Genomic DNA, 14364 nt, shown 5'->3' with positions numbered 1-14364 from the left:
ACAGTTATGGTTACATGGGCACCCTGAACTTTGCATTTCTGGATTTTCAGAAGTTTGAATTTTGCTCACTTCAATATTCTGCAAGGGGACAACATACCACCAAACAATCTTAACTCTGAATTAACTTAGTTTTTTGACACTGAATTTACAACAAAGGTCTTCAGCCCATTAGCCTAGTGTGTTTACCCCTTACCTAGATACCTCGCCTTCCCTTACCTATCCTAAAAAATCAAAAAGTCCAAACCGAACAACAGCAAAAAAGCAAACAAATACTTTCCATGGGGTTTTGAGTCTAAATACATCATATTTTAAAACACTCCATTTTAGTTGACATTGTCTCTCAGCAATGTTTTTGTTTGTTTTTGCTTGTTAATGCCACTGGTTGTTCGTATGCTTATTTTTGTTTGAGTTCAATTCTTAATTGGTACATTCACAGAGGTGCCTTCTCTCAAGGGTGTACTCTTATGGAGAACACTTCAATGAATCTCTAATAAAATGTCTTTTGAACAAGTGCTTGGTATCTTGAAAATAGTTGGGAAAATTTCTAAACAAATGTTAAACAATGGGGATTGAGAATCTGAGTGAAAGTTATCTGCAAAAAATAAAAGTACCAAAGTCCAATCTGTGGTGTTTTATATTTTCTGATGATAGAGCATTCCAGTATTTCATTAAATGTCCATTTCTGCAAATGTTTGTTCTTTTGCCTTAAAGTAGCTGCATTTTCACAGTATTGTGTCTGACACCAGAGCAACAGGGCACATTTTTGAGGAAAATAAAAGAAGGGATGTGATCATTTTTCAGAAATAGAACTTCCTTTGAAAAAATATTCAGTATTGCATATTCTCCAATATTCTCCATTACGCATTGTGGCAGTAAAGTAGTGAAGAGGCTCAAAAATAATAGCAATATTCCACAATGTTGAAACTGATCTGTTATTTTATGCCAATTAGGAAAAAAAATCTGACTAGTGGAGTATCTGTCTAAGTATCCACAAAGCTAATGCTTCTGCATAAAAGGAAGTAATCAAAACCAAATGGACTCTCATTGAAAGTTGTTCCAATGTTCCATGAAACCAACACCATTATTGCAGCCATTGTTTGGTCTCAAAAGGCCCTCTCTCTTTACAGTGATGGAACTTTTATCCTGGTTCCTGAATTTATGAGTTGAGCAAAACCCATACTAATATGAATTTGCCACCTACATAATCACAAGGAAAACATTGTCCTTTATTAAAGTAATAAAATGTTAAATTCAACCACATTCTCTTGGAGTTATGCAGATTTGTTGTCCTTTAACTGATTTTTAACGTATTCTCTTTCCTAGCTCAATTTTTTCCATAATTAACTAGTCTTTCATCTTTTTATTTATTTATTTTAAAATAGAGTTGGAAGTGGAGAAACCCAAAAAGGATTTACACAACCTCAAAGGAACCTGGAGATGAAGATGAAGGTTTTCAGTTATATTATTATATACTATTTACTTTTTGAACTTCCATGTTGTTTTCATGTTCAGCTGAAAATAAACATCTGGTAGGATAATAAAATTCAATATGTCAAGTTTTCTAGAAATATATTTCCATAGTAAAATATAAGCTAAAAATAATATATTGTATACCATTGTTATATACTAGTCCTTTACCATGAATAGCTCCTTGATCAAATATTACAGCCGATTTGGGAGAGTGTAATCCTGCACATATCTAATATGCAGATATTTTAAAGTGAATATAGTATTTGAATGAAACTATGACAGTATAAGTGAAATCACATTTTAATTGTACATATGCAGTTTCACTAAGAAAGAATCTGATTCATTGCCCACTGAAGTCAATGGAAAGATTCCTGCTGACTTCAGTTGATGCTGCACCAGATTCAAAGGCCACAGACCTGTTAATAGGCATATAGGCTACTTTGTGCAGGTGGGCAATCCCATTGCGTATCCAAGTTAAAGAAAATACAACTAACGTTGTGCTCTTGCTGCCTGATGCCAGCTCCTGGGTTTTGTCTTCCCTTCTGGAGTCCCCAACGCCTTTGTGGACTGTCACATCTGAAAACATATTTTTGGGCACTGGGTTTTCCCCTATGTTGTGCATTATTACAGCTCAAAATTCCTGTTTCAGGGGAAATTCTGAAATTAAAAAAAAACAATGTTCTGATTCACAGCAAAAGTTTATTTGGAAATTTCAGATTTCTCGAACAGGAATTCTGGGGGAAAATGTTTCGAAAATGATTTGTTCTTTTAGCATGAAATGTTTTGAATTTGACATTTTTGTTAAATTTAACGGGTTTTTTTTCATTTATATTTTTTCAATTTTATTTTTATTTTCAAAATCACTGAAAACGGCTACTACCCTATTTAGTGCTGAATGAGCATCTTATCTTATTTCCTTGTTCACTAGGTTGCTGAGGAGCTGGGAGGCAGCTAGGCAGGCTGCTGAAACTGGAAACTATAGCCCGGGCTCTTAAGCAGCCTGCCTCATGGGTTGCTGCAGGACCGAGGAGCATGGTACCTGGGAGCCCTGGTCCCCCTAGAAATCTGTCTGGTAGGCTGCCGCAGAGTTATGCACCTGGAAGCCATGGGAATTTCAAAGGAATTGGCACATTTATCTGGAATGTTTCAATCCTGTCAAATCTGCATTCTCTGATGGAAAACTTTGTTTTGCTGAAAAATTTCCAACCAACGCTATCCAATTTCTTGTAGTAGCAATGAAATGTTTGGTACAGCTGTAGTGAGCTCTGGTCTGAAATAGCTTGAACTTGATGATCTTCCAGGTATGTTGCAAAAGCCACACATGTTCTGGGGGAAGACTGAGGGTAAGTTCCTGGATGGCTTAAAGTGGCTGTGTTGTTGCCATATTGGCTGGCTGAATTAATTCATTATTTGTGATTGTTTTATTGCTGCTGGGTGATCATCACTTGTGATTGTAAGTCTAATGGTGAGGAGGTCCATACCTTTTGGGAAAGTTGATTTTTATTGTTTAAATCTAAAGAAGGAATAAAAATCTTGAGTATTTTAAACAGAGAGAACATGTCCATTGATCAGTGAGGTCTATCAGTGATCATGTTTCCTGGAAATGAAAATAGGGAGATGTCTGCTAACTTCTCTAAGTGTTATCTGAAGCACTCATTATGGCATCTGCCTGTCCTGGGCATTTCCCACCAACAGGCAGATGCCATCATGACCAACAACATTCCCTTACTGGACCATGCATATAATCCTGCTTAGTCCTGCTGTCTTTGAATTCTGTTGCTTCGAACATGCATTTGAGTGATTGTAATTTTTCATTTTTATTAACAGAAATATACTGTTTACGGGACCCAAGGCTATTTCACTATTGTATTTGAACACGTTTGACTTTTAAAAAGCATTAAATATGAAAACAGGGCCCTTTTTGTTTCATACATGAATTGTTGACATAACAACCTAAGAGCTGCAGCGTGGACTGTTCCAGGTGGCCTTGTCATCTAGTTCACTAATTTGTAGAACTACAGCATATCTTTTACAAAGACATTTGGCCTTGAGATAAAGAACACGCCATTGAGTGATGGAGACTCAACCACATTTTTTATGAGATCTTACAATAGTTAAGTGCCCTCGCTGTTAAAAATGTACATCTTGTATCAAATTTGTCTTTTTCGAGCTTTAACATCCACCCATTGATCTTGTTACACCTTTGCTTGCTTGTTTAAAGAGCCCTCTACTATTAGAGATGTTCTCTGTGTAGCTACTTATAGACTGATCAAGTTGCCTCTTAACTTTCTCTTTGATAAACTAAATAGATCGATCCTCTTTAGTCTCTCATTTTAAGGTATGTATTCCAAACCTCAATCTTTCAGTTAAAGTTAATAAATACAAATATCACATTAATTTAAACAAAACAAACAGATGGGAAGAAAATCTCTGGCAATATTTGAAAGGCAAGAGTCTCAAGTTGTTAGTAGCACTCAGCAGGACAGAGCACAAATAGACCAGACTCCTGAACACACATTAAAAGCAATCCACAGTTCTAAACATTGCAAAAGAACCTTATAAATAGAGCCCTGTGCAGATACACAAATGTGGATCCACATCTGCCCCAATCAGCTTACCTCCAACTGACATCTGCAGTCTAGCTCGTCCCCATTCACACGCGCCCACAGCTCTGGGGCCCCCAATCAACTGTTTGGAGGCCAGCCCTGCTGCAGCCTCCTCCACTGATCAGCTGCTTGGGGGCCAGCCCCTCCAGGCAGCTGCCCAACAGCTGATTGGTGGCCAGCAGGGGAGCCCCATGGAACAGCTGATCAGTGGCAGGCATGGGAGCCCTGTGGAACAGCTGATCGGTGGCAGGCATAGGAGCCCCACGGAACAGCTGCTTCCTTGATTGGCGAATGCAGATATACGTGGATATGAAGCAGATATTTGCGGATTTGCAGGGCTCTACTTATAAACTCTTAGTCTTTCAAAATCAAACTGAAAAAGCAGCCTACTTAATAAAAGTGGGATTTTCTCAGGGGATTTTAGTGCTAGGAGACAACATGTGGTCACTTGACAAAAATCATCTAGTTTAAATCCTGTAGAGACTGGTCAATACATTGATTCATTGGGGACCATCTTTTCAAAGGAGCTGTCTTTAATCTGTACACTGACCCACATTGGTAGATAGACATCAGATTATTAGGGTTTCAGTCATGCAATTTTCAGACATATATATGGGTTACTGTTCAACAATGAGCAAGACCTTGAAAATGTGACCTTCCGAATGTTGAAGAGATTACCAGAGATTATTTTTGTGGCCCACAAACCATGTGGTCATATTCCCCCTTGATTTTGAACACATCAAAATTTCAGAGCTAGTCACTATTTATATTTTGGGAGGGGAAAACAGTAATTTTCTAGTTCTCTTCCTGGTAAAGATTGCCTCAAAAGCAAAGGAATCATTAGGGTTGAAAATGTAACAGTTTTCCCAAAAGACCAGAGGTGATGCATGGTCACCTCCCTCTAGCATGGGACTGATTTTTGGGATCTGTGAAATACATGATCACAAGTCATTCAGTTTCTAGGATGAACCCAAAACAATGTGTGATCGTGGGGGCAGTTTAGCCTAAACTCTTGATGTTGACCGTAGGCCACCTAAAGCTCCCTGGCAGCCAACTGCTTGCAAAATGAACCAGCAATACTGGAGATCAACCAACATGGCCTCTGAGGAGTAAAAGAAGTACTAATCACAGTATTAAGAGGATTCCTGGATTCGGATCCCCACTCTGATTTGTTCTGTGGCCCTAGTTAAATTACTTAAGCCCAGTCTACACTTACCCAGTGATTCAACGGCAGTCGACAGGAGTTACACAAGCTACGCAGAGTAACTTGTGTAACTCTCCTCGATTGCTGTACTTCTGTTCTGCGCGGTGTCTTCACTGCACTGCGCCGACGGGAACACAGCACTATGCCACTTGAGGAGATGGTTTACTAATATCGACTTCCTGATCGATTGAGCAGGTCTATGCTGACCGCTCAGTCAATCCAGTGTTGACATAGCCCTAATCTTTGTGCCTTCACTTCCTCACATGAGTTTTGTGGTAAATGTGTTAAAATTAGTCAGAATATTCATGCAACAGTTAGAAAACTATCTCTTCAAATATATTTTTTTAAATGTTAGCAAATGAATGCAATGAGTTCTTATGAAAAAGGCACCATCTTCCTGCAGGACAGTATATCAGGACTATATACATGCAATTATACATTTATGGCTGCATTTTGGCACCCTTGTTAATGTTGAAAAGCACTTTACTCTGCATGTGATGCCATCAAATCTACAAGACTACTTGCAGAGTAAGGTACTATTCAATATGAGTAAAATCTGAAGGATCTGGTCCTTAATGTTTGTAAAAGCACTTAAGATCTTTAGATAAGACAAACTAAGTGACAAATCAATTCAAAGTATTATATTCTGCAAGCTACCTGAGAAATTTGCAAGTTACAATGTGATAAAGAGAAAAGTAATGCATGCCACTGCTGCCTCCATAGTCATAGAATTTAGAAACAGAAGGGACCACCAGATCCTCTAGCCTGACCTCCTGTATATCTCAGGTAACCAATACCACCCAAAACCTACATACTAAACCTAACAAGCAAAATTAGACCAAAGTAGACCATAAAAGACTAGATTATTATGTGCCATAGGCTGAGAACAGGAGGGACCAAAATACACCAATGTCCGCAGCCCCTGTAATGTCTTGGCGAAAGCAGTGTAGATCAAAATTGTCTTTATACTCAGTGTTATGATTTAATTGCTCTTTCTCTGTGTTCCCATTTGCTCTAGCAAAGACCCTCTGAAAATATTCCATATTGGCTGAGTCTTTTTTTCTTTGTGAAGTTAAAATATTAATCCTGACCTCTGATTGCCCAACAGTTAAGAACTTCACACTACTATCTGGTAATGCAATGTCACCAAATGTGTGATCCCATGTGTACTAGGGACCACATCCAAAGCTTACTGAAGTCAATGGAAAGACTTGAAATGTCAGTAGGATGCCAGGGCACACAGCATATATAATGGTGGTTTGCTGCGAATATGATACTCCTTTGTGTTCTCTGAACTGAATATAAGAACTACCACACCAGACCAGGATGGTAAATAGGATCAGTCCTTTTGCACATAATCTTTACTTACAATGCACATGTAAAATGATGCTTGCTCTAAAATTACATAAACATTATTGGGCCTAGACCTGTGGGTGTTGAGCTTCATGCTGGACCAAACTAGAACATACTTGAAAATGTACATGTATCCCTGCCAGGAATTCATAGACTGTTCAGAGATTAGCACCTGATGGGTTTATCATTATTTTCTCTGGTAGAATCAGTTTCATTAAATTCATGGACTAGAATGTCACTGATAAAAGGAAGAGGAGATGTGCTTGCTGCATTCCTTTTTTTCTTCCACCCCGTTATTATTAATTTTTTTTTTTTGCTATCATTAAAACCTCCACCTATTACTTTTCACACAGCAACATGCAAGGATCAGTCACTAAACAGCTAAACTAGTAATAGGCAAGATTGAATATTCACCCATTTCTAAAAATACTTGTTCAGATTAATTTTAGCATTTGTTTCCTTTCTCCATTTAGTGGTGAGTCTGCACAGTGAGAATTTGATACTTCCACTAGGATAGACTTCTGTGCTCAGTATTTGCCATCCTATGTACGTCACATTATGATTTATTAACCTGTTGCTGAAAATCTCCTTCACTACTGCACAGCAGCATCTTCGATGATGATGATAAACTACCTTCACTTATGACATTTGCTGTGTTTGATGAAATGTTACACGAAGTAGACATGAGCAGTTTCTTTTCCCGCATGTGTAGTGTGTATGACCGTCAAGAAAGGTTTTAAATCATATGCTGCTTCCACACAGCTAACGCTCAGGCCTTCAGTATATGATCAGCCTGTTCTTGTGATGTAAGGTTTGTAATTCAATACCCTTCTGCAGAGCTTTGTTGGGTGGAAACTTTGTGACATGAAAGAATCAGAATTCCTCTTCTCCAGCTTTCTCGTGCAGTTTCAGTTAAACTCAGTTAAATTAATCTAGTATTAATAAAATTAATTGTAGTTTTTTACTTGGTCTTTGGTTGGTAATTGTTTTAAATTCCAGCTTTCTCTAGTATTTATCAGCAACCCTAGTATCTAATTCATCAAAAAACTTGTATCTTGATTACTAGTGTGATTCTTTTGTTCCTCTCACATGTGATTCTTCTGCTTCTCTTATACAAAGCACCAAATGTTTCTGATTGCTTTGTTTATCTTCTATATTCATGTACTATGCATGCAGCATACATGAAGTCATCATCAATGTCAACACTTTTATCATTTACCAACATATTTTTAAGACCTTTTTCTGATGCTAACAAACATTTTGTTGCAGTCTGCTGATTCTTATCCCCCCTCTTCACTTCCATCTGTTAGCATTAGCATATTCAAGATCTTTCAGATGGCTGATTTTGGTATCAGTAGTGGGTGCCATCTCTGAAGCAGTACACCCAAGTACATCGCTGACAATGACCCATTATTTCTTGTACTGAAACACTAAAATGATGGCAAGGCAATCTCCTGTTTCAGTCAAACCTCATTTTCTCAATAGATATTTTATAAAACACGTCTTTCCTGCTGACAGCCATAAAGCAGCTTGTTTTTTAGTCTGTCCCATGTCATGAGGAATACTTAAAAATGCCACAGTATAACTCGGTTTATTGCCAGTTTCCCAGCATTCTTCTATAAATAGGTTTCAGAAAGGAAGATTGTTAACAATGACTGGTTCTGAAAATGACCTTGACTTTTACTGACCCTGTCCCACTAACAGGAGCAGAATGGCAGCACATTTTAAGCAAAGAATTTGGATATAACCAGGGCTAATATTGCTGATTACTTTAATCTGACTCCTCTAAATTTGATTCGCTAACTGTCTATTTGACCCTCTCGTCCCCATCAGTGTGCTACAACGTTGAGCACCTGCTCTAAACTGGAAACTATTAATATAAAATTAACCTGATGCCAAGTCTTTATTATTATGCTGGTTCAGAACTGCTCTCTTCTTTCTTTCTTTCTTTCTTTCTTTTTTTTTTTAAGACGTTCTTCCTCTTCAGTAGAACTTGTCAACAACTGGCCACCACTTTCCACAACTTTCTGGAGGTTCCTCACTCAGCATGGCTCATGAGCCCTCAAAAAGTCTGATTAGACTCTCAATAATAATAATAATAATAATAAATTAATAATGTTTCCATTGATTTCAGTGGAAGCTGAACTAAGCCTCAGATGTTTACATAGGTATTTATTTACACCTACACCTAATTTGAGGCCTGGCTGTGGCTTACATGAATGCACCTCCTGAGAAAGTGCAAGAAATCTCCCTCGTATGTCTGGTCAGCCACAACTGCTGCCCCGATTATCAGGGGAGCAAAGGGCCAGTTCTCTCTTCCTACAGATAGATGGCATCTCGAAAGTGGTGGGGATATTACATGTGGAGTGTAACCACATGAAATGTCATGCAGCACTAGGCATAGTGCTGGCTGTGTGCATGAGGAATGTGTTGCCTGAGGAATTCAGTCTTCACGACTCAGGCAATGGCTGCAGATGCAAAATCCTAAAATAGATAGGCAGAAAGTTCTGTGACCCTGAAGCTATCTTTGACCATTGTGTAGATAGTTCTATGGGGAGGACACAATCCAACCCATAATCGGATAACTCTTCTTTTAAAGCTGTAACCAGAGGATGTACCCTACAGATTAGGATGACTCCAGTTCATTGTTTGAAAAGTGCATAATTATTTTTAGGAATTTTCAAATTTTATGTAGATGTTCAAAATTGGAGTTTTTTGGGGCTCTCTCTTTGGATCTATGGTAATCAGTAATGTATATACTGTAATTAGTAATGTCTTTGTAATGTTCCCTAGTGTGCTTTAATGCAGTGCTGGTTCAAACTGCACAACGTTAAAGTGCATTAGGGAACCTTTAGCATGCACTAGCAGGGTCTACACAGACCCAATAATGCACAACACGTTAGTGCACTTTGGAAATCACAGCCCCATAGTCTACATTACTGCTTCATGTAGACAAGCCCTTAGATACAAGTAACCATTTCCAGTGCTGACTGGATAATTGTCTTTTTTTTAATCTGGAACTTTTATCAGTGTTCATCATTTAAAATAAAAAATCAGAAGCCCTGTAATAGTTTACTTCACTTAATGTACTCTCCAGAATGCAGGCCAAGTAGGATCATATATTCTTCTCAATATTAGATGGTTATGCAATTGAGTGCTTTGTTTTTAAACACATTGCTTAAGAAATATTCAAGCATGAAACTGTATTGACTAAAATACCATGGAAAAAGGGAAAAATGAAGAATGAATTAGGCTATGCCTGGGACCTTAGTGACTCATGGGCTCAGTTTGATTAAAACACTCATCCTCTGAGTTACAGTGTATAAATATAGTGATTAGTAATACATTTCAAAAGATCTCACGCCTTCTCTTTTCTTCCAATTGAGCACTTAAAATCAAAAGAACAGCTTTTTATTAAACCAGGCAGTTATAAACATGGACCCATATGTCCTAACCAAGAATCCAAACTGCAAACCAAACGAAGGACATGATTATATATTGCCCAATGGACCACAGTAGTATACTAGGAGCCAGGATGTCCAAACACAATCAGGCCCAGGTTGGGCATACAACAATGTCCATTGGCTAAAGCTGGCGAGGAGCCCTTCCAGTGCAGCATATATAAATAGGCCTTCAGTCTAGAAAATGTTACAGAGAGGGCCTAGATTGGTCCAACACTTAGGGTACATCTTCACTGACAGCAGCAAATTCGCCTCCGTCAGATAGATCTTTCTGGATCGATTGAGCAGTCAGTAAAGACCCACTCAATCTACTGGGAAGTCGAAGCAAACCACCATCGTAAAACCACCCTCTCAAGTGGTGTAGCGCAGTGAAGATACCATGCACAACTGAAGTTCAGAAGTCGATGGGAGTTACGCAAGCTACTCTGCATAGCTTGCGTAATTCCCGTCGACTGCCGCTGAATTCTGAGGTAAGTGTAGACCAGGCCTTAGTGGAGTACAGGCATTTCTCTTGTGCCCCCTTGGTTTCTGCAACATATAAGCTTTTATTTCTTTATTTTAATGTTAACAAAGTTTTCCAGACCTTTACGGTTGTGAAAAAAGCACTTTTTCTGTGTAAAGAGTTGTTAATAATATCTAAAATTAGGATATCAAATTAAAAGTTAACTCATTGACTATGCTTAGCATTATTGTTAATGCATCGTTTTATTCCTGTACTATTTGTACCACACTGGTATAAAAAGTAAGACACTATGAACTGTTTTAAATTAAGAATTAAAATAGGAGCACATATATCGCTGCATACTTTAGTGTTAATTAAACAATAACAATTTTTAAAATTAAAAATTTAATAAATTTGTTTCATATTAAATTAAATTAAATTAAATTAAAATAAAAATAATAAAAAAAATAAAAAAATAAATACAAATTAAATAAAATTAAATACATTTGTTTTATATTGCACCAAATTGTCAGAGGGCCAAAACATTGATGAGTAACACAGATTTATAAAAGCCAATCAGAAAATAGATTATTTATAAAAAGAACAGTGTGTTGTGGAAAACTACAGTTTTGTATACAGATTGTATGTAATATACTAGTTTGTTTATTACTGTTCTGTATTGAAATGACATGCTGTAATATGTCAGTTTGTAATTACAGTGTCCTCTGTTTACTGGCTGGAAAACAAAAGAGAAAGATTCCTCTTTTGTTCAAAGGGTAGAAACCTATGATTTTTGGAGCAACAGTTAAGTTCGTGCTAATGACCTTGATTTCCCTAGATTGTTGCATATTCTCTGATAAATGTAAGAGTAGATTTGTTTTATAGTTTTCTTGTACTCTGCCTGTCTGTATCCAGCTGTTGTCTCTTGTTTTATACTTAGATTATAAACTCTTTGGGTCAAGGACTACCTTATTGCTCTGTGTTTGTGCAGCGTCTAGAACAGGGATGGGCAAACTTTTTGGCCTGAGAGCCACATCTGGGTATAGAAATTGTACGGCGGGCCATTAATGCCCTGGGAGCGGCTCCAGTCAGGGCCGCTGGGAGAGGGGTGGAGGGAAGGTGCAGGGCTGGGAAGGGGAGTGGCCACCACCGTGCCACACAGCTTGTTCCGCAACCTTTCTGCAGACCACCTGAATGGAGCTCGCGGACCACTGGTTGAGCTGGAGGGCCTGATGAAAAGCTCAGATGGGCTGTATGCGGCCTGCAGGACATAGTTTGCTCACCCCTGACTTAGAACAATAAGGTCCTGGACTATGACGAGGGATCCTCCGTGCTATAGTAATACAAATCATAATAATAATAACCTGAACTGATGGAACCTGATCTTCCTGTAAGTGCAAACAAGACAGTGGTGTTCCCCCATCATCTCCTTGAAGTGTTGACTCTGAAGTGTAAAGACAATGCAGTTATCTCCATCGTTAACTATTTCACTGTTCTGTCTACACAGTATGTAGTGTCAGACACGGTATGTCTATGCTGTTGATGGCATTGTTGGCAGTGCAGGACTGATTCCGTGGGATCAATTGAGCGGCAGTGGAGACCCACTCAATCAATCCCCGAAATGCCCTCCGATCAACGCTGTTAATCCACTCCCGTGAAAAGTGTAAGCCTGCATCGACCGGAGGGCATTCCCATCAGCGCAGTACAGTGGGGACGCTGCAGTAAGTAGAAGTTATTAAATCGACAGGAGATACACAAGCTACTCTACATAGCTTGCGTATCTCCTGTCAACTGCCACTGAAATCTGGCATTGTAGCTCAGGCCGTACTTTAGGACAGGCAAGCAGTTGCTCTGGACTTGTAGGAGGAGTTTGGGACTGTGAATGTGTGACACTCCCCAGAGGTGCCAGGGCTGTGCGGCACTTTGCTGCCACCTGACAGTAAGGAAACCTTTTCTGTGCCTGCCATGGCTCCCTGATTCCATCAGCCATGGGCAACACAAGCATCCCCCTCTAGGACTTGTAGGCCCCACTATACACCTGTACACATGACAGGTTAGCGATAGGCACACACCAACCCCAGAGCTCTCTGGGCATCTCCCTGGAGTGTCCTGCCTGTTCCACTGGACATTCATAGTTTTCACAGATACATTGCTTTCAAAGAAACAGTACACCACCACTTGCCAGTTTCAGCTCAGATCACTGCTTCACTCAACACACAGCACTTAAATAAACTTGTTTTCACTATGAACATATCTAACAAAGAGTAGAGATTCAAGTAATAGCAAGCAGAAGTACTGGGAAACAAATACTTACATATCAAATAAAATCATAACACATTCTAGAGCCTAGACTAGATACTTTCACATCTTACAGAGCAACGCTCACCCAAAGTCCTTCCAGCATGTTGTAGCCAGGCTTGGCTGTGATCTGCTGCTCATGAGATAAGTATGCTGTTCAGCTTGACTTATCAGTGAAAGATCCAAGGGCTACCTTTTCACTCCCAGATATACTCCAACATAATAGTGTCTTTTTTTTGTAAACAGGATCGCTTCCTGTTGTTAATTTCTTCATGTACTTCTTTATTATCTTCTTCTTTCTCTGGTGAAGACTTCATAATCTCATCATTTGCATTTGGTTTAGGATGCAAACAGGCATCCAGTAAGAGATGTGTAATGCCTATTACACACATGTGGAAACAGAGGGATAAACATCTGTTACCTCCTGCTTGAAAGGAATCTGTCTGAGGCATGTCTCCTTCTGATAACTCACCATAAGAACATAATTTTTAGTATAGATACATAACTCCTTAAATATTATCAGTAGCGTACCGTGGGTCTCAAGCGCCCAGGGGCCATGCCTGAATTTCTGCCTCCCCCACACCTCATGCGCCCCCCCACCCCACACAGGGCAGGAGGGGTCCTGGCGCTGCCCCCCAGCTGCCCCAGGGATGGGGGGTCTATACCTGCGGGGGAGGGCGTGAGGCCGGGAGGGGGGTGCAAATGCAGGCTTGGCTCTGCCGCCCCCTCCCTGCACTTACCCATCATGCGACGTCCGCCTCTCCCGCTCCAGCCCCACAGCCTGGCGTTGGCTCAGACAGGGGCAGCCGCACCCCCTGGCTTAGGGGGCTCTTAATGCATTGGGGGGGGACACAGGATTGGGAGCAGCTGCCCCTCAGCCTCCTGTGTCCCCCCACCCGTCGTGAAGGGCTGGCCCAGCGCCCTGCACTTACTTGCTAGTCCAGTTCTGCTGCCCGGCACTGGCTCAGATGGGGTGGCCTTACCCCCTCCCCTCGGCTGGGGGGCAGGGGGATGCCGGGCCAGCCCTTCACGATGTGCAGGGGCTGGAGGGTGCTGGCAGGGCTGGGGGCCTGCCCCCCTCCCTTTGGTACGCCACTGAATATTATCCATACCCACATATCAGTGATTATGACAATCAGTGGGCTACTGGTTCTTGGTAGAGACCTCATAAGCCACCTGTTAGAGAATTATTCTGCATGTGTCTGACCCAGGGGGTCCATGTAAAACTCTGTGCACATCCTGTGCCCTCTGCTGGTTGGCACCGAGCTCTCTCGGTCACAGGGTTCAATCCCAGCTCCACTGCACCCAGTGAGTGTTCTGCCATTGATTTAAGGAGTGATGTGTCTCCACACTGAAAAGTGGTCTTAGGGCAGGGACTGAGCCGGCGGCATGTCCCAGGGAGGTTCCTTTCAAGCAGGAGCGACAGACATTTCTCTCTCTGTCTCCGCCAGCCCTCCCCGTTTGACCACCTGATGTGCTTCTAAATCCCTCACTGTCCCCCCATTCCTTCCTCCTCCAAACCCCTGCTTC

The sequence above is a fragment of the Emydura macquarii genome, unplaced genomic scaffold (assembly GCF_026122565.2).
Source record: "Emydura macquarii macquarii isolate MOO-44397 ecotype Brisbane River unplaced genomic scaffold, CSIRO-AGI_Emac_v2 contig_431, whole genome shotgun sequence".
Classification (NCBI taxonomy): domain Eukaryota; kingdom Metazoa; phylum Chordata; order Testudines; family Chelidae; genus Emydura; species Emydura macquarii.
This window is presented reverse-complemented; position numbering follows the sequence as displayed.